Raw genomic sequence first — 18,865 nt, 5'->3', positions numbered from 1 at the left:
TGATCCTTTCCTTTACAGCAAAGCTGGGTGTGTTAATATATCCTGCAGTGACATTAAAAGGCTTAAAGTGGTGATGCTGTCAAACTAACTGTGTCACCACATCCAAAGCTTTAAAGTACAGTTACAGCTTGAAAAATTATTAGGAAAAATCCCATATTCATTCCCAGCTGATTTAATCCCCTTATGTACTTGATGTATATCTGGTTACTTTAGTGACTAAAACAAATGTTTTGTACTGTTAGCACTGCAAAACCAAGACAGGTCTGAAAGATTGCACAGGATTTCACTCTGGTTCATATATCACCTGCAAACCTGTCAGGTGAATTCCAGCTGCAGAATATTTATTATTGAGGATGATGTAACAGAGTAAGAGAAGATTCCTAGCTGAATTTGTACAGTAGGCAGTTAAAAAAAATCATCTTTTGACTCATATACAGAAAAGCTCTTCTAAACTCTTTTAGTGACTGCAACACAACACTTAACCACACATTGCAACATAACAAACAAACATACAAAGATAACAATTGCTAATACAAAATCCACATCTGTAAATCAGGAATCCAGGATAACAGTCATGTCCATACTTCTTCAAATCAATAAGAGGTGTGTTTTTTCTGTACCTCACGGAAGACTATAGTCTGTTTCCAAATCTCCTCTCAGTCGTGATTCTTTTAGATTGATCAACATTCAAATAAAGTGTTTACCCAAAAGTGGTCCCAGGATAAATTAATAGGAGGGGGTATTTGTAATATAAGAACCTCTTTATTTGAATTTTGCAGAAAATGTGTCCATACCCAACAATTAATCTTATTAGCTATCTGTATGGTCTTCTGGATCATTACAAAATGTACATTTTGGGTCCATGGATTCTTCTGATTTAACAGTCTTTGAACTTACTATACCATATAACAGGCAAAGACTTATAAAACTGTATTACATGTTTAAACAGATATCTACAAAGGAAATAGGCTTATATTAATGCTACAATCAATACTAATAAACCTTCTTGAACACAGTCAAATTCTGTATAAGATTCTATTTCAGTCCAAGTGCAGTTCATTAAGTTTTCTTAAATTTTAGTTTTAAAGGAGTGATCTCTTCCGATTTCTACTCCCTCTGTACTTTTCTTTATTTTAGTGTAATGAATCCAGGAACTGACTCCCTTGAGTTTCACAGCTGTGTTGTTCAGCAATACCATACAGGGTTCTTTCCACTTCTCTTTCAAAGCTTTGTCCTTCCAGGTCTGAAGATAGACTTGAACTGCAGGTCAGAAGGGAGGTACAGACACATCCAATGGCACAAGTGCTTTCTCCTGGATACACCTATGTAATTACGAGAGCCTTTTCAAAAAATAATGTATATTCAGTGTGGATTTAGTTCCCCAAAATATTCTTTTAGTCAGCTTTTCCTATCTGTATTACTTCAGCTGTAGAATTTGGGCCTCAATCTGACAAGGACCAGAAGTCCAGTAAACATTTTAATAGTCACTTTCAAATGGTAAAGACCATTTCTTACTCTTCTAACTGGCTGCCTATTTTAAGGTAGTAGAGAATTCTTTATGTTCAAATATGTGCTAGACACATTAAAAAACACATGAATGCTGTTCACACAATTCAATTTTGAAAAAATATGGCCAAAAAGCTGACATACTTAGGGAATTTCTTCTAAATCTTGTGTACAACCTACATCACACTTTTCTCTCTGAGGTCTTGTGTTGACTTGTCTGCAATTTGAGTCAATTTTCTTCATGCAGTTAAAAACTTTTCACCCTAGGATAAAGTAAAAAGTTTTCTCCAAGTAACTGTTCAGTGTTTGGGATTTGGTATGAAAAGAATGTAAGAATTTACTCATATCTTAGCTGTTGACAAGGGGAAGAAGGACTTTTCAACTATCCATCTGTGGGTGCAAGATAGGACCGGGGAGAAGCAGATCCAGGACAGCCGACCCAAGCTGGGCAACAAATGCATTTCATATCATGAACATCATGCTCCATAAATAAGCGGGAAATTGCCAGTAACTGGCTTCCTTCCTCAATGGCCACCATCTGGGAGGTCTCCTTCTCCAGTTCCCATTCTTGCTCTCAATGCCCATTCCAATCTCCGCATTTTACTGCTCTTGCTGTGCTTGCAGTGTCTGCCCTCTGGCCTTCACTACTGGGAGCACACATTCCAGGGGCTAAATATTTTGCTTTGTATCACTCTTTTATTATTGTTCTTTTAAGTGTTTCCATCTCAAACCTCGAGTGTTCTCCCCTTTTACCCTTTCTTTCCTCTGGAGAAGGAAAATGGGAGAGGGTGGCTGTTTACCATTTGGCTTCTGCCAGGGTCTAAACAGTAACATTATTCTACTCTAAGCTGGCTGATTTTTTTATTTGCTCATCCAGGCAAACAAATTAGAAGTGAACAAAGAAGAATCAGACTAAGTTGAATAAAATAAAAAGTTTTCCTCTGTTATTCTGCATTAAAACAAACAAAACAAAAAGTGTTGGATTCAAACGAACAGAAAAGGAAAAAAAAAAAAAAAGAAACCATTAATACTTTTAACAAAAATTGCTTCTGTTTGATTTGGGATGACTGTAACCCCAAAAAAGCGGTGGAAATGAAGTTGAAGATTCAGACATGTTTTGCAAAATCCAGAGGCAGGTGGTGGTTTACTTTCATTGAACACCTCAGCAATCATGAGATGTGACAATGCATCAGAATTTTCTCCAGTTGTGAGGGATTGACTAAATGTTAATGGGTCTCTTTCTGTGTTCCTGATTAATTTGCCTGAAGCTTCCATCTTTGTATTGTATCATTCTTTGGATGAAAAGGCATAAATATTTTGCTGCAAGTATCCTAATTTTTCTTTAGAAAAATATTCTCAGGCTACAGAATGCTTGTCTAGAGAATAACAGAATATCTATAGAAAATATCTTTGATAGTGGCACTGAAAATAATGGAGAACCCCACTCAAAAATCTTTGACAGATGGCTGGTGACACCAGGTGGCTTCGGGATCCTACCACCTCTGGCAGCCACCATATCATTTGTGGTTCCTAAAATCAGCTGTTAGCAGATTTGCCCTCAAATTATAAATTACGTTGTCTTTAGATAGAGTTAGCAAGGAAAAAAAAAAAAAAAGAAATTACGTCACTGAATTTTTCTTAAGTTATTGAGAGTTTTACAAGCACAACTAACCTTCATATTAGCTTGTATGCATATTGTACATATGCCATCTTAAAAAAAAAAAAATAAAACAAAAACTCTCTGTGCCAGAAAATAAATGTAAATGACAGAGATGCAGAAAAAGTTGTCTCTGCAATGTTAGTTTACTTTTGGGTTTTTATTACTCAATTGGATACTTACACATGACCCCTGCCTTGCTCAGTACAAGAATGGATTACATTCAGGAAAATAATGATGTGTTGAAAATTTTTTTTATCTTCTTTTTTAAAAGTGTGTCCTTAAGTCTTGTTTGTACTGCATTATTCAGACTTTCCTTTGAAGATATTTCTTCAGATTTCTTTGTGGTGCCCACAATAAATGCCTTTATTTTTACAGCTGCCTGTAAAGTGTGACTATAATATTACCCCTATTCCCTAGGTAAAGCACCAAGATTAAGAACCACTGATTTTGGGAGCCTGCGGTCTCAGATCACTCAGACTCAAGGACTCTGCCTGCTCCACCCTTCTTGAATCACCACTCCCATAGGTTACAGCCTTCACACCAGTCCATCAGCACCAGCTGCCTTCCCATTTGGGGAACTCCTACCACCAAGAATCAAAGGCAGGTATGAGAGAAATGGGAAACGTCATTAGTCAGCAGTCTGAAAAAAGTGTTTTAAGCAACTGGCCTATCATCAGGCAAAAATTCTGTGGCAGTTTCAGGGACAGAAATAGAAATCAGCTTTTCAGTGTCCCCACCTTGAGGTAACCTTTGTAGCCTTGCCTCAGGCATAGTATGAGTTCCGGGTTCTGTAAAAAGGAGGCAGGGGGCCCTGAGGAAGCAGCCTCCCTCATGCTCCAAGGCACTCTGTTTCTACTCTCCAGGCCACCCTCTCTGAGGTTGAATTGGGGTCCTTTGGCATAAAGGAATAGAGAGATATGTCATTAAGGACATAATGGGAGCCATGCTGGAACAGAGCAAAGGGCACTCAGTATCATGTCTGACAACGGTTAGTAGAGGTTTCTTAAAGAAAGAGTGTAAGAAACAGATGAAACATGGACTGTTGTAATTTTCTGCTTTACAATCATGAGAAGCTTAAGGTTTCCCCCACCCACAACTTTTTTTTTTTCTTTTTTGTCTTTTTTTCTTTTTTAATCCAGAAGTTGCATCCAAGCTAGTGCACTTAACAGTCGCATTCATGAAATAAAGCTGCCCAATTAACTTCTGAACCTTTGTTTTTTTCCCTGCACAATATCTTACAGCAAAAAGTTTCACAATTGAGGACTGCAACAAATATATGTACCCAAAACAGTCTGCAGTCCTGTTTAGGACACTCTGCTTGTGGAGTGACACTGTGTATTTGAAACCCTGGGGTTCAACAGATGAATTATCCTGATTCCTACAGACTGAAAATGAGTGTTTTAACCCAAATGTAAAAATCAAGATGTTGATTGCTGTGTGGAACCCAAAACAGTGGAGTCAGGCAAGCTTTTTGAATGTCTAGACCCCTTTGACACCCTAAATCATGTCCATCTCCCTTTACAGGTAGCAGTTTCTCTGACATATGCCATATTGAGGAATAATGCTTGAATAATGACTTTTAGTGTTCCTAACTAACATGAACACAAGGTACTCACATAGTCAAAGGGCGTTATATATTTCAAAGCAAATTGTATAGAAAAAGCTTCATTGATATTCCTCAATATACCTGAACGCCCAGTAGGAATAGCCCTGCCTACTTTCTTCCCATATTTAAATATACATGTGTACAGACAAAAATGATACAGTCATTTTAATTGTAAGGATAGAGTGAATTGATCTCTGAAATAAAACTGGATTTTTTTTTTATTTTTTTTTTTTTAATCTCCTCTGGATATACACCTGAAATCTTTTCACCATATGGTGCAATGTTGAGCATTTCACCTTAAATTCCTTGCTGAAGTCCATGGAGGTTGCTAAAATATGAAACTTCAAATGGCAGAGGATTACCTTGCTCATGTGATTAGAAAGGTTCTACTATGTAACATTAGAAATATTAAATCTTGCCAGCAGATCAGACTAGTAGCCATACACCAAAACCATACAGGTAGATACCAGTTAATTGAACCACAGTTCAAGGAAATTATGAATGACTGACCTTTATCAGGTAGTCATATGAAGGAGGAACAACTGTACATCACCCCCAAAAGTTTTCTTTTTAAATCTCAGACACTATTCAGCCCATCATAATTATCCTAACTTACAAGTAATAAAATGTTTTGTGGGACAACTTAGGGAAGCAGAATGTATGAGAGAAATTATGCAGTTAATGGGGAATTGCTCAAGTTGTAATTTACTAAATATTGTTGCAGATTCCTTGTGTCAGGTTGCAATAAAAGCAAGATCTTAATGCATTAATTTATACTGGTTAATTAACTCCTAGATAATAACTAGCTGTACTTCTGTGCAACATGGACCAAATATTTTAAGCTGGATACCTGAGGTTAGACACCAAAAGTCTCACAGAATCAGTTGCTGCACAGATCCTTAGTCTCAGCATGGACTTAGATGGCTAAAAGCAGGCAGCTGCATTTGAATATTGGTCTGTCACAATGCTACTGTGCAGGTCCAACAATTAATATCATTTGTTACTTCATCCTGATTGACCCTTGTATACCTGAGACATTTGCTAAAAAATCTGTTTCCTGAAAAATGAAAGCAAGGATGAAAAATGAAAACTGGGCTGCATGTGTATTGTTATAAACACTGCCTAGGAGTACAGAGGAGTATAGTAGGTAATCATTTATTTGAGTGGCACATATTTACTTGAGTGTGCTGGATACTCCTCAATAATGCATACCACCTCAAGCTAGGAAAGTGTGAGTAACTAAAGGCAGGAATGCAAATGTTGCTGTGTAAGCTTTTTCTTCTTCAGTCCCTTATTTGCAGTGGAGAGGAAAGCAGAGAGGGAAAGAGGAAAACAAATTGTAAGCAGAGACTTGGTGTGCTCCATTTGCTGCTTGGGCTTCCTCCTGCTGTTTACCTTTACAGAGATCTTACATGGATGTTTTTCTAAGAATAAATAAATAAAATTAAGTAAAAAAGCCACATTTTCAAAGAATTTGCTTTGTGAAAAACGTAGACAGATTTATATAACTAACTATAGAAACGCAGCTGGAGAAAAAGTCACACCTGCACCCGAGATTCAAAAAGAATCTAAACCAATATATAGTTAATAACTGAAAAGGTTAGCTTTGCTTTTTTTTGGGGGAAATCTATTTTCCTGTTCATTATCTTTCCAAAGTATGGAAGAGAAAAAGCCAGGGTAAAATATTTTTAAAAACTTGTCAGTACTTGCATATCTCCGTGCATTTTTAATACTAAAACTCCACAAGATACAAACTGGAGCAACTCACTGAAGCTAACAGGGATGAGAATTTTACTTACAGTCTTTTTACACTATTTCTTTGATATATAGAACTTCCACACTAAGGAAAGCTCTATCAGACTCCAACATTAAAATATCACCCTCAGAAGAATTAGGCACACAAAGTAATGACACTGTGCTACAGCGAGCAGGTAGTTTTAGCAAGTGGCCACTAGCAAGTTTAACTTAGGACCAATACATCACCTTTAATCTGTGAATTCCAGAGCTCTTTAGAAATAGCTATCATCTTTAACATAAACTTGGATAAAGGACTTCTAATTATATGCAGCATTCCCAATGAAGCAGAGAAAGTCAATGCCAGAACAAAGATCAGAGCAGAGCTCCTGCAAAGACATGTCTGATGGGATTTAACCAGCAGGCTGAACAGTAGCGTTTAACCAACAGTTTATAAAACTGCATTCTGATAACTAGATAGCTCACTGAAAGGAAGAATTTGATACTGTGGATTGGAGTTTCCCAGTACTTCATGAACATTTCAAATCAATGATTGAAAGTATCACACTGAGGGAAAGGCTGGCCCTTTATTTTATTTGTTTGCAGTTGTCATTAATTAATTGAGCCTAGCTTTACTCTTTTTGGAATAGAGAAAGCCACACAACTAATGGGTGTGGCCAGCTCATGCTTAAGGACAGTGACGGAGAAATCCGCATGTTTTCAAAAAAGTCATCAGCAGGCATGGTGTGTAATTCATCCTGCTGTCTGCCCCCACATCACTCCTGTGGGCTGCTGGAGGAAGACATCACTCTGCAAGCATCACTTTGCTTTTTTCAAAGAAAAAGTTGGTGTCATCTTCTTGTACTATGTACAAGAAGTGTTACTGCTTTTGGGCAACTTTTAAATTCTTCATTACTCTTTGAGGAATCAGACCAGATTCTGCAGGAATCACACCAGTGTATTCAGCAGGAAAGCCCACATTTCTTTACTTTGTGCCCTCACACGCTGTTACAATTTACTAAATACTCTCCAGGGGTCAATTTATGTAGCAGCACTGTGCATTATGCAGTAACTACCAGCATAGTACTTACACCAGCACTGGAGAGAATTACACCTGAAATGCTCCCATTGGTTTTATAGTACAGAACAGTGTCCTCCTCAATGCCTCCAACTTTACAGTATAAAGAACTAGAATGACTCACTGTCCCACTTCAGATTCAAAAGAAGACAGTTTTCCATTGCTATTAAGGAAAAAAAATAATCTTTCAGACATCTTCTGTTCCAGCTGTAAAGATGTGGCAGGCAATGTAAATTAAGCATTCTTGGCAGGTAGCTTCTTCCTAATGTTTATGAGTCAGGTTGTCAGACATGAACAGCAGGGTCAGCCAACTTCTTCTCTACAATAAGTGACATAGTTTTTTACTTGTAGAGACCTAAGTGATTTTGTGCTCTGGTTACCTTATTCTTATGTTTTTCTTCCAAGCAAAATTTTAAATGAACGTTTAAATGATATTTCAAATTATCTTCAAATGGGTATTTCCTATCTCTAGATGCAAAAGACTTTTCTAAAAAATTCTTTTTTCTTTAGGTACTATGGCAACAATTCAGGGTTTCTTGCCATTAATTTGTAATTATACAAATGAGCCACCACTGTCCATATTTACCTCTAGTGGATATCAGTGAAAGCAATTAAACGCAAAAGCTGTCAGTAGATGGGAGTTTACAAATGCTGAAGGAGCCTGTAAAGAGATATGAAATCAAAGTCCTAGTTTTTTTCTCAGACTTAAAATTGTTTGTGTAACGATTTAGGGAATACTGATTGGAAATTATAGAGTCATACAGGAGTCATAGAGCCGTAGAGTCATAGGAGTGCAAAACACCACTTGAATTTGGGGTGAAACATCAATGACTTGTCATCTTTCCTGGCACCAAGAGGTGAAGCTTTTACAGTTTAAAGACAGAAATATTAATATTTCTACCAAAATCTTATTGAGTAAAATAAATATGTTTTGTTTTGTTTTGTTTTGTTTTTTGTTTTGTTTTGTTTTGTTTTGTTTTGTTTTGTTTTGTTTTGTTTTTAATCCAAGAGACACAAAAGGCATAATTCCTTGATCACAGTATCAGAAGGATCATTTTCCCAAACCTTTCCCCTGTTGCAAAAGCTTAATATAATGGATTTAAAGAGACCATCAGCAGTGTGATTTTCCATCAGGATTTCTTTTGATTTTTCATATATTTCTATATCCATATTCTGTGTTATGATTGTTTTATCCCATTAAGTGGTTATATGAGTATAGATGAATTTTAATGTAATTGTCTTTGACACTTATTTCATGGAAGAATGGGGGAAACTATGGAAACCTTATGAGGACATTAGTTGCCTAAGCACAGACACCTACTGGCTAAATGTCACCTTAGGATACCCTGGCTCATCTTTAGCTGCATTCTCAAACAGGTGTAGCATTGCTCCAAGTTCTGTTGTGCGTTTGCCAACCACATGACAACACCTGGGATAGTCTAGGGAACCTAATAATAGCAGCAGACACCTTTAGGATAAGCAGTTGGAGTGTCCCCCTATTGCAGAGCAGTGTTAAAGATTCAACTAGCACCAGCAAAGCCTGGCCAGAGGTGGCATTTTTATAACTCCTGTACTTAGGGTGCAATGGCAGTAAAAAGGATGAAGTTAAAATGTCTTCTGGTTCTCCTTTTAAAATACACTTCATGTAGTGAAAGAAAACCCCACTGCTGAATCATTTATTAATTAAAATCTCTTGTAATCTTCTGCAACAGCAGTAAAAGCCCACTGTTGTGGCAAGCTGTCCCTCATGAACAGGCCCATGCAGAAATCCTCAGTTTACAGTATCTTCTTCTGAACACCCAAGAAACTTTGACTGGTATCCATTGCAGTTTTCAGAGTAATTGTGACATTTTATTTATATGACTACAGAGTAAAATATAAATGTTTCAACAGAAGGACAGAGCCAGTTTCCATTTAGATTAATGGAAATTCTCGCATTCTTCTGAAATTAAATCAAGCCCTTAATAAATAAAGCTTTATTTTTGCTTGAATAAAGTATGGAATAGCACTATTCCACAGAAGGTAAAAATAGTCTTTTCTTTGAAATGCCTGTACTTGCAGGTTCCTTCCATTTCCAGTAGACGCATTAGCGTCACATTTCAATTTTGTACTTAATGTCAAAATATGATATCAAAAAAAAAACAACCCTGGTTCCTCATTATGCTGAGCTGTACTTGCATAATTATTCTTCAGGCTTCACTTAATTATATGCCCCACCATGTGTTACTTTTCAACACCCTAAGTGGTACCATCTTACTGCTAGGAATATTAAATAATGAAAGGCAACATTCTTTTGTTTGGTTACAGGGCATGCTGTGTCTGAATTCAGTTTCTTCTCACAGGTCCTTCCCCCCTAGCTTCTGAATTATATTCTTTACAAGTGTTTCCAAGGAGGGCACTTACAGTCATCCTTGCTCTACAGTGTTAGGGTTGGTGTGTGGTTTTGTATTTTCTGTACTCCAGAATCTCCCCCATTATTCAGAATGATATTTAAAATAATAATAATAATGAAAGAGAAGAATGAAAGGAACAGAAAAAGTAAAATAAACTACAAACCTCAAGAAGTTTTATTTCAAGTCAGGTTTTTCTTACCCTGTCAAGATCACAAGATAGTAATCAAGATGAGGAAAGAAGCATTGGAAAAACTACTTAGCTACAAATGGTATTTCTTAGATTTCTAACACTGTGTTACCATAAAAGAACAAGAATGCTAAAGAATGAGTGAAGAAAACCAGGCAGTGACTAAAAAGATACTGAAGATTTTGCTCCAATTCAATTGTATGGGAGTCTTGAGCAAACCTTGTATATTCTGAAAGCTTTTTCATCGTAGTACAAAAACATGGAACCCCCTGACCTCACTAGTGTCAAACATTGTCAGATTGACTAACCAATCCAGAATGCTTTTTCAGACAATAATTTAAAAGTGTTTGATTCTGTGAAGCACATTGTTCATGCCCCAGTTAGACAGATGGGGTTTTTATATGGTTAACATCATTCTTTATCAGACAGAGAAACTGTGAATCCTAGGCCACTGAATTTAAATAAAAGATGCCAATTGATTTAAATCAGCTTTGTGTCAAACTCAAAATGAGGATATACTAGGAGTGTCTCAAAGACAGGAAACTATTTTAATAGTTTAGCCCAATAAAAGTTAACTTCATTTTATTTTATGGCTTATTTTGTATAACAATATTCCAAATTATAATCCTAAAACAAAAACTCTCAAAAAAGCCAATGAAGACAAAAAGAAAACCAACCCTCCATGCTCTAATTAAATCTTACTGATAAATCATCCTGAAAAACAAAGCAACCCATCAATCATTTCCAATCAACAAATACTAACAGTTAATTACAGGCATATTCACACTTCAACATGGATCCACTTCTGTCTTTAAGCTTCTAATTAATAATTGTGTTGTCAAAATGCAGAATCTTGAATAGTCCTTAAGGCTTTTCCTGTACAGAAGATGATGAATCCTTTTGCTTAGCCAATCAGAAGTTTATTTACTTTTTAAAGAATTTGTCCTGTTAAAGTAGATTCAAAAAATCAAAATTACAACTCTTTGCCATTTTAAATCAATTTTGATTGTTGCAAAGTGAATATCTGATAAATAATTACTGAAAAAGGCACATGCCCCTGGGTTGTGGATTGCTGTTCCATGGATGTTACCTACTACGATGGATTTATTGTACCATGGTGGGTATTATGGGACAGATTTTATCATCTTTACTCACACTTCATTCCAAGGATGTAATTTCCTTTACAGAGTGGAACCTATTCTTACTGATTCACTGAATAAAGAAGACTGAATAACATGTAAAAAAACACCAAGAAAAAGTCAGATTGTTTCTAAGGTGAGTATGTCCAAGACTGGATCAATTTTTTTAACAAAGCTGAGATGAATGTGAGGCTCAGATGGATTTCTACTTACCAGCTACTTTTGTAATCAAAACTTTCTCAGTTTGCAATCGTCTCTGAAGCTTCCAGTCCCCCTTGGCTTCTTGATTCTGCATGGTGAAGATAGCCTTACAGTTATCGAGCCTACTTGAAAGCTACTGTTTCATAGATGGGCAAATGCAGTAAAATAATGCCCAAAGACAAATGCTGACAGTCTTGTTTTTTGTCTCCCAAGAAATGTTCCTTTCACAAGTTAAAACTGCTATAGTAGCTCTTCACTGAACTACTTAAAAATTAGAACAAAAGTATACCTGTAGTTAAAATGATGGAAGTGGATTTATTTACCAAAAAAAAAAAAAAAAAAAAAGTTATACTGAATTGAATTGATAGCTGAAGCTATCACTGTAGTTTTCACCATCTCCTCTATTAAACTTTCCAATGTGTTGAAAAGGCATTATAGTAGACATTTTGCATTGTCACTGTGTTACCTCAAAGGGATATGCAATATCTATTGTTGAAAAAAAAGCCTGCTTTAGTTTGAAATTCTTATATTTGTTCTTAGCAGCAGCATAATGAAAGATTGCAGTTTTATTTTATCAAAGGCCTCTCCCTTTTCAGGCTAGCTGTACTTCATTCCCTGGTTTTGCAAAAGACACTTTGTGGGTTTGTTTGTTTTAAAATAAATAATTAAAAATCACAAAGGCATTTCAGGAATAGCCAAAAGGAATTGAATACTGCGAATGAAAATTTTTGTGTCCCATGCTTTTCTGGATGAACAATCACAAATATTGTCCAATGATCTTGTCCTAGTCACCCACATACAGACAATGATCAAATAGTACTTTCCACAACCTGTCTTGTCTGTGAGTTGCAGTGACTCCCTCAGTTTCCTGTTTCCCAGCTTGCTGAGAAAAATTGCAACAACTGTCCTTATTCTCAGCTGTTCCTCAGCTGTTCCTCACTGTCTCCTTCCCTAAATAACTGTCCACAAGAGGGCTAGACATTCCGTAGTTTAAAAACACAAACCAAAAATCCATTAAAAATAATAGAGACACCAATATCATAATTGGATTTTTATATGGACTGGAATTTTTCTGAAATGCAAATGCTATAGTAGGTAGAAATTCATAAGCCTGTAAGATGGTTAAACTTGTACTTGTGCACATCCATAAGGCTTAACTGACAATTAGAAATTACAAGTTAAGAAAAATGACCACAGAGCTATTCTGTTTAGAAAGACTTATTTGAATAAGTAGATTTTGTTTCAAAAACAAATTAACAGATAACACCTAACGTGCAACACCAGAAAAAGTATTTTCAAATGCTAAATAAAGAACTTGTCTTGCAAGAAAACAGTTTTTTTCCCTAAGGCTACTCTGTGCCTTCATGATTCATTATAAAGCTTCAAACTAACAAAAAAACCAAAAACAAAACAAAACAAAAAAACAAAACAAAACACAACACAACAAAAAAAAGCGCCTCTTCTGCTTTCTTTGCTGCTATTTCAGTTTACAGTTGCACCCAATATGCCTGTGCCAGTGAAGGTAGGGGAAAAAACATAAACTAAAGAAGTGAAAAAGGTAAATTCTCCTTTGTTAATCATCTGTTAAGAAAATTAAGTATGGTCTTTAAGCGTTATGAGAACACTTTTTTCCTTCATCAAACTAATGGATTTTAAGGAATCAAGTACATTTTGGGGCTACTCCCACACAAAAAAAATATTAATTCTCTCATGGACAGAATGTGATGGTTCAAAGAAAGGAATGAAGTCTTTTATCTGACCGGCCTGAAAGCTGTCTCCAGCCCTCCCCATTTGATTTGAACCTGGTAAGAACACTCTCACCAACTGCACACTGAATGGTGTGGACAAAACAGTCTGGCTACTGTTCTACTCTCCAGTGTGCCTTTCTTCCAAGAAACTCCTCAACTATTACTATATTTGGGACCAACAATCTGAGAGATTCAAAGACACAAAAAAAGGGGAAAATGAACTGAAATTTCATTGAAGCTTGAATTTAGAAAAACTGCAGACAATATTCATAGCTCAGACATTATAAAATCCTACAAGAACATTTCTGTATCTTTTTGTTTTGTTTTGATTAAAAGCTCTTGACTATATAATTCCAAGAAATTTAGGAACTCAGGTTTTCAAAACCCACTTAAAACAGAAATAAGTATCTTTAAAGGTAGTTCTACACTATTCTGGGTATGAACCAACTGGGGGAAAAAAAAGACAAAAAAAGAGAAAAGATTCATAACAAGGGTAATACAGTATTAAGGTTTTCTGCATAGAACTTTGAGCTTCACATGCTTTTGATAAACCCAGAGTAAAAGAGTGTGCTTAAAATAGTTTTGTTTGTTTGTTTCCCTTTTCTCTAGGGGAAAAAGAAAAAAAAAAAAAGGAGAAAATCAAGCAAAAAAGCATTTGGATTGATGCCCAAAGTCCTATTTTAAGGTTCTATGCATTTTTCTCCCAGTTACCTAATGATAGAGACAATGGCAGAGAGAGAGCCATAAAATGTTCACTATACATAAAAAGCTGTACTGAAAGAGCTTTGTTAAAGTTGTAAAATCACGTACTCAAGAGACAGTAAAGCAAGAATTAATCTTGCCTCCCTTCATATGTAACATCACGTAATATTCAACTACACTATGATGCAGGGTTTTTTCTAGAGCCTCCCCTCACCTCATTCAGGGTATGTGAAGAATGAAGTTCAAGTAATGAGCACGTCTTTGATATCTTGTTTATTTCTACTGTTTAGTGTGCGTTCCTACACCTCACCCATGTCCACCACCACTCCAACCCTGAATTGAAGACAGAACTATTCACCTCCTTAAGGGCTTCCCTATGGTGCTTGTCACACAAAGCTCTGCGAGCTTTGTGAAGGTTAATTTATCTTAACAAAACATCTCTGAAGTAACAGGATAATATATCCCACCTTACAGACAGGCAGCAGGGGCACATGGGGAACAGTCAATGCTGATCTACCCAGGACTTTGTGCTTTTTGGCAGGTTTTGTAATAATTTCCACCTTCAAACACAGCACCAATTCATGTTAATTGCAGCTATGACTGCTCAGTGCTTTTTTATCTCAGTTTCCAGGATCCTGAGGTGCACATTCATCAATGAGAAGCACACTGTTACTCATAATCTGTGAAATACCTGATGTAAGTGACTGTGCAGCATCTCTCAGATACTCTGGCAGTCAAAGATGTACTCTGCTTCTCCACGTCAGAACTTAGGTGTCCTGAGGGGAAGACATCCTTTCTCTTGCAAACCTTGTAAGAAATAAGGCAGAAGTACCATGTACAATAACATCCTTTACTTCCCAGGCCTGAGAAGATAGCCATTATTAGACTGGGACAACTTTGTTTACTGAGTGAAGTATGAGCCCAGATTAAAAATAAGAGAGGCTCACCTGAAGTAGAGCTTGCTCATAATTGCATGAGAATGAAAGGAATGATTTAAGATAATGGATAAAATTCATGATGACATTTTCTAACATTCAACCTCTTCATTGTTGTTTCAGCTCCTTGTCACACTTTTCTTTTGCCTTTCTCTTGTTTTTGCAGATTCTAATTACAGGGGTTTTTGCACTGCTAGTCCTTTTACATGTCTGTTCATTCTGCGAAGATGCCCTACATGCACTTAGTCAGCATTCAGGACTGTAAGAAGTTTAGGCACAATGAATGAAAACAGGATGCTAAGGGATATGCGCTGTTATTGAATATATGCAACCCATATATTTTCAGGCCTTTTAACATGGCCAATTGTGCAGGAATATTTACAAGATTGGCAGAGGTACAATGTCTAAACACAAATGCAAACTCTATAATATATAATGTCCCTGATCCAAAGAGTAAGAGCGTGAGGGTATTTAAAACAAAAGATCTTAAAGGTAAAACAGTACATATTTCCAACATTTATTATAATGCCCTCTTCTTCCACTTTTGGTTTCATAGACAGATATTATATATTTGAATGACAGTAGGGGAAACTAACATTTCTAAATAAAATAGAAACATCACAGCCCAAATGCTTAGTTTCACAAAATTACGCATTTATAAATTACGAGCATGGAGTGTATGGCTTGTGTTTATGAAGAACAGTAATCAGAACAAGCAATCCAATTGAAGTAATAAAAAGAATAATTTGACAAGCAATCTTCAGATTGGTAAGTGTCCCTAGTGCTACTAGTTTTGAAAGGTCATACCTTTAGTCTCTGTCATGATTAAGGTCATGGTGTTACCTTCATTGTGAAATAGCTCTCTGTTGCATTGCCATTTCTGGGAACCCATGGTGACCTTATACACAAGTGTGAGAAATTCTTATCTCAGAAGTACTTAAAACATGCAGATTTGTTTAACTTTTCTCTGTTATTTGAAGATTGCAAATTCTCTGAGCATGGCCAAGGCTCTCACTGGTTTGGATACAGGAAATCCTGTGCACATGTTACCTCTTTAAACTGAATAAATATGCAATTATGTAAGAAGTCCCACTGATACTCTCAGGTTTGAAAGTTAACCCTCCACAAATTTTTGCAGAATTATTACCAAAATAATTACTGTTGAGTTATGCTGCTACTAGATCTGCTAAACTTGCAAGTATAGAAACACTGAAAAGTGATTGGTTGATGGGTTGGTTGGTTGATTTTCTCCTTTAAAGGTACAGCTTTTTCATAATCTTCCTATATATTTTAAATTACTTACAGGAAAGATACAGTGATCCTGTTGCAGAAAGTCAACAGTGACATGCTGGAAGAGGCTCATATGAGCACTTCAGTTAACAAATTAAAACAGTAGTCCTCAGCAAGGAAAACCAACCAACTTTTTAACTTCTATAAGTCAGAAATTTCATCAAGAAATGTAAAATTTCCCTCGAAATAGTAAATAAATCTTTGAAATAACAATAATGATGAAAAAATAAAATATCAAACAAAATAATATAATATAAACCAGTAACTTTTTTTATTTTCATTCTTAACAATTTGTTGGATAGCAACACTCATTCATGGTCTCATTCAGAGAGATAAGACATCAGCTGACCAGCTTCTTGTGGGACAAGGCAACCCGTACCTTCACATGTGTTTGTGGGAGCAAAGCATTCTCACCTTATTGTTGGCTGGCAACACAGTAACTTTCATTTTGAACCTTTATTGAGGTTGGAATCATAATCTCCATAGGCACTTTTTTCCTTAATAGTTAAAAGCAGATGCATAGACCTGGAGTCTGTAAACAGGGCAGAGTGGTGAAAGTGTACAACTGTTTATGGGTTTGAAGGAGCACTTGATCTGGAGCATGTAGTGAAACCGTAATAAGACACAGGATGAACTACGCAATTCAGCACCAAAGCACAACTGATACTTCTCACGTAAGTTAGGCTACATGAAAACTCTTTCTACAGCACAAAAGGTAGAGGTTTCATACAAGATTCAGGCTGGACATGAGGAAGAAATTTTTTACAATGAGGGTAGTAAAACACTGGAACAGGTCACCCAGAAGTAGATGCACCATTCCTAGAGACATTCAAGGCCAAGCTGGATGGAGCTCTGAGCAACCTGATCTGGGTGAAGATGTCCCTCCTCATTGTAGGGGTGTTGGACTATATGACCTTTGAAGGTCCCTTCTAACCCACTCTATTCTATGAATCTATGATTCTAAAGTAATGAGACACATGCACTGTCCAGATTCATATAGCGTGATTGATTGTGGACAAGACATATCCATCAAGGTGAAATTTAACATTGATAGAATAAGTTGGATTATTTCTGTTTTCTGCTTGCAATACTTGACAGAATCATATGGCTTGTTACAGCATATGAATAAAGTAAAAATAATGAACATGTAACCAAATTTTAGGATTCTTTCAATTATATTATTTTCCTAGTAAATACATCTTCTCTTTTGATATTTTAATAACCATATATGTTATTATTTACCTCTCTGTGGCAGTAATTTCAGAATTTATTAGTTCCATTGACTACAAGGTATTTGGGAGAATTATTCTTCTTTCGAAATTACAATTTAATAATATTAAATTTACCTATCAAGTGTCTTAAACTGGAATAGGCCAAAAAGAGGGGGAAAAAAAAAAGTGATCTATTTTTGTTTTCTGCTTTCCTTCTAGACCAGGTGATGCTGCTTGGATTATTTTTCCTCCTGTCTAATTTACATTTAACTTGGCTGCTGATAATATGTCTCTAATTTGTAATTTCAACTGATTACTGATGACGTACATGGATTTGAAGTGAATCCTATAATCAGCCTTCATTTTCAGGAGTGACTTAGGATTTTGGCTGCCCATCTGAAAAGGACCTGATTTCTTTTATAGAAATTATTGAAACATTCACCATCTGAACCTGTAAGGACCTCGATAGTGTGTGTCTAATCACTGAATCACTCAAGTCCTTAGCTACTTCAAATAATTTAGATCCACCACCTTTAAAGACTTATGCTTTTCTTTCATTTTGAAGGTTTCTTTAGTTTTGATTATATCCATCATGACCCCCCTTAAAGTAATTAAAACTCTAAAAATCTTTCAGGCAACTTTTTTTTTTCCCCCTATGTGGGGGATCATTTTAAACATTTAAATCATTTTTGGTTTATTGTACTTATTTTTTTTTCTCAAAATTATTGCTATGCTTAAGATCTTACATGAATGGAATAGAGCATTACCATGTGGAAATGACTCCCTTATTTTCATAAAAAAATCATGGGAACTCATGCAGTTATAAAACAAATTCATGCTAAAATATAGGCAAAATTATTGTTCTTCAGTCAGATAGCAATAGTTCTGTGAAACAGACATCTGCAGCTATGTCAGATATCTTGTAATGCTTGTAATAATTTGAGTGGTGCAGTAAGTAAGGTGAAAGTTACACCTTGTACCATTGTAAAAATGCTGCACTCCCATTGCCAGAAATGACAGAACCTGTTCAATTCTTCATCCAACAGAAGAACATATTGCCCGTGTGGACAAAATTCTCTTTAATTTGGTATGACTTACATCTCTTTTTAGTCTGTGATTAGCAGTTAAGTTCAGCTATTTGGCAGTCTGAGTGATTATCAGGTGCTCTTTTCAGATTCTATTTAGTCTTTGTCTCACCCTTGTGAAAGTATTTGGTGTTTGCTTAGTGCAACAAGCACTTTCTAGATCGCTTCTTACTACAAGCAGCACGGTGATTTTGTCAGAAAACTTCCCTCAGTGCAGACGTTTTTCAGGGTGTTTTAAACACCTGACACAGTCAAGGTTAGTCTCTTTTCTAAACGTTATAAATATACATAGGCATAAAACAGGAAAGAGAGAAAAAACATTCACTGCAGGAAGCATCATTCTTTAATATGTGGTAAACACCTTCTCTAGTGTACATAAATAAATATATT

The sequence above is a fragment of the Nesoenas mayeri genome (assembly GCF_963082525.1).
Source record: "Nesoenas mayeri genome assembly, chromosome: 2".
NCBI lineage: Eukaryota > Metazoa > Chordata > Aves > Columbiformes > Columbidae > Nesoenas > Nesoenas mayeri.
Note: the sequence above shows the minus strand (reverse complement) of the source record.